Source organism: Gracilinanus agilis, chromosome 2 (genome assembly GCF_016433145.1).
Source record: "Gracilinanus agilis isolate LMUSP501 chromosome 2, AgileGrace, whole genome shotgun sequence".
NCBI classification, from domain to species: Eukaryota; Metazoa; Chordata; class Mammalia; order Didelphimorphia; family Didelphidae; genus Gracilinanus; species Gracilinanus agilis.
Window position 1 is genome coordinate 86,500,802 of NC_058131.1, and position 2,433 is coordinate 86,503,234.

Genomic DNA, 2,433 nt, shown 5'->3' on the forward strand with positions numbered 1-2,433 from the left:
CTCTCTCTCTCTCTCTCTCTCTCTCTCTCTCTCTCTCTCTCTCTCTCTCTCTCTCTCTCTCTCTCTCTCTCTCTCTTTCTCTCTCTCTCATCCCCAACCCACATCATGATATAATGCATAAGGACCAAAGACCCTTCAGTCTGCTTTCCTGAAATATTTCTTTGCTTTCCTTCTTCCCTGATTCCTGCCACACCTTCAGTCTTTCTACCACCATATTAGCCCCAATCCCAAAGCTACCCCCGCCCCAGGAACACTGGAGCCTAGATTCTATTTAACGGAAGGTGTTGGGAAGAAGGGGGTGGAGGTGGAAGGAGACCCCAAGAGGGGAGGCTGAGATCTGGGGGTGCGGACGACTGCATAGAGACTTTGATTTTGCACCTCCCCTGCAATAAGGGTGGGCTCACTCCCTCTCACAGCTCTGACTCGCCTGAGCCCAGCCGGAGATTCGCAGGATGCTGCATCTTTGCTTTTCCCCTCTTCTCATTTGCAGTTAGCACTGACAGACAGACACAAGACAGACAGAAGAAACACGCATATATACACCGAACAGATATACACGCCCCAACGTTACTACCTGCGAAACCCAGAAGAGCCACCACACATTTTTAAAAAATATCCTACTTAATAAAATACTAGCAATAATAAGAAGGATGATGAGGCATGGGGGTGGGGGGAGGCTAAGGAAAGGGAAAAAAGATGCAATATTAACGAGAGTAGATGACAAAATAAAAGACAGTTCATGCCAGGATTCACTTTTGGCTGCCTCCCCACCATGAGATCCTACCTGGTTTTGGGGGGTGTGATTGCTTTTTTTTCCTTCCAGGGTGCGTTTCTCCTCGCTAGTAGGAAACACGCCTCGCTCCCTCCTTTAAATAGATCCCGATCAGGAAGAGATAGCCTTGATCATGTTTGTTGGGGAAACACAAAGCCAGACACCCCAGGAAGACTCCCCATGCACAGCGGGCTAGAACAGCAGCGGCTGAGACGAACCGCGGCTGCGGCAGCGGCAAATCCCTTATGTGCGGGAGGAGAGGAAATACACACGCGAGCGCGCGCACAGGCAAGCACACACACTCACAGGCACTCACACACACACACAAACACACACATACAGGCACTCACTCACACAGCCACTGGCACTCGCACCCGCCCGCTGCGATCGGGAGAAGGGCAAGAGTAGCAGCAGCAGCAGCTCGCGGAGGGAGAAGAAGTGCGAGCCGCTCTCTCCTCCGGTGCCCTTGAAGTTGTGCCTCATTCTCTGCTGCTCTGCTCACCGGGAAAAGGAGACGGCGAGGCAGCCGAGGGAAGCCGGCGGAGCCCCGGCGCCCGACTTCTCCCCGCCCCTACTATCGCCCTCCCTCCGCCTCATACACACACCCCCTGCTCAGCCTCTCCTCCTGTTGGTCGGAGCTAGAGAGAGTGTGGAGTGCGCGGCCACTTACGTGCCCTCCTCCCTTTCTCCTTCTCCCCCAGGGGCAGCCTCCTGCTCAGAATATTTTCCTATTTCTTAGGCTTTCATATCAAGAGAGCTGCTGCTCTCTCTCGCGCTCTCTCTCTCATCTGTTATCAACAACTAGACCCGCCCACACTATTGATTATCTGCTGCAGATCTACTCCAACTTAAAAAAAAAAATTACCTATTCCCTCTTTCCAATCAACCCTATCCCTTTGCCCACAATCCGCTTCAGGTCCCCTTTCCATTATGAATTCTAAAACGACAGATCTATTTCTCCTCCATATTCTTTGTTTCTCCTGACTAAAGGAAACCCTTGGCACACACCAGTCTTCAGTGTAGCTACATGCATGCAAGGAGATCTGGAGATGGGGCTTGGTTGCGGTCTGGCGCCCTCCCTTCTTTCCGCCACATGTGGGTGATGGACATCTGCATCCTACTCAATGCTGACACCATTGATAAGCAGGGGGTATTCCCCTAGCCTAGAGCTCTGAAAGAATTTCCTGATTGGTATTTCCCTGGGAGAATGAAGCTCACCTGGGAATAAAGGCTGAGCCGCTGCAGCCCAGCAGGGAAAGGCAGGTAGCTTTTAAAATTAGGAGTAAAAAACTGAGGGAAAGCTAAGCCTGTTACAGCTCTGCTGGAAGCGACGGGTTGCCGCTGACTAGGAACTATGCCCGTTGATAGAGTCTTTTTAAGAAATAATTTCAATTCATAATAATTAACAAAAAAAATACATCAGTTTTCTTGAAACCTTACAACACTTTGCTATTGCAATATGGGAGAACGCATATAATTTCCTTGTTTCCAAGCAGGGCAAGTAGGGAAAGAGACATAGAGGAACCTAGGGAAAAAAGCGACAAAAGTAGGGATAGCAAAGTTCAGTTCCTTTACTTAGTGGAATTCCCCTCCTTCCCCCCACCCCTCCCTTGATCCCCCAAAAATGGCTTATAGAAATATGAAAGGCTTAAGCAGTGAAC

The 2,433-nt window shown here is 50.1% G+C and overlaps 1 protein-coding gene across 2 annotated transcripts in view; it reads right to left on the bottom strand.

The window, feature by feature from the left end:
• Window positions 1-857, bottom strand: part of SLC8A1 (solute carrier family 8 member A1) — a 415,876-nt gene extending 415,019 nt beyond the window's left edge. For both annotated transcript variants that reach the window (XM_044663276.1, XM_044663277.1), the window contains exon 1: window positions 785-857. The gene's annotated coding sequence lies outside the window, so the exon portion shown is untranslated. The remainder of the gene's footprint in view (window positions 1-784) is intronic.
• Window positions 858-2,433: the final 1,576 nt, after the last annotated feature.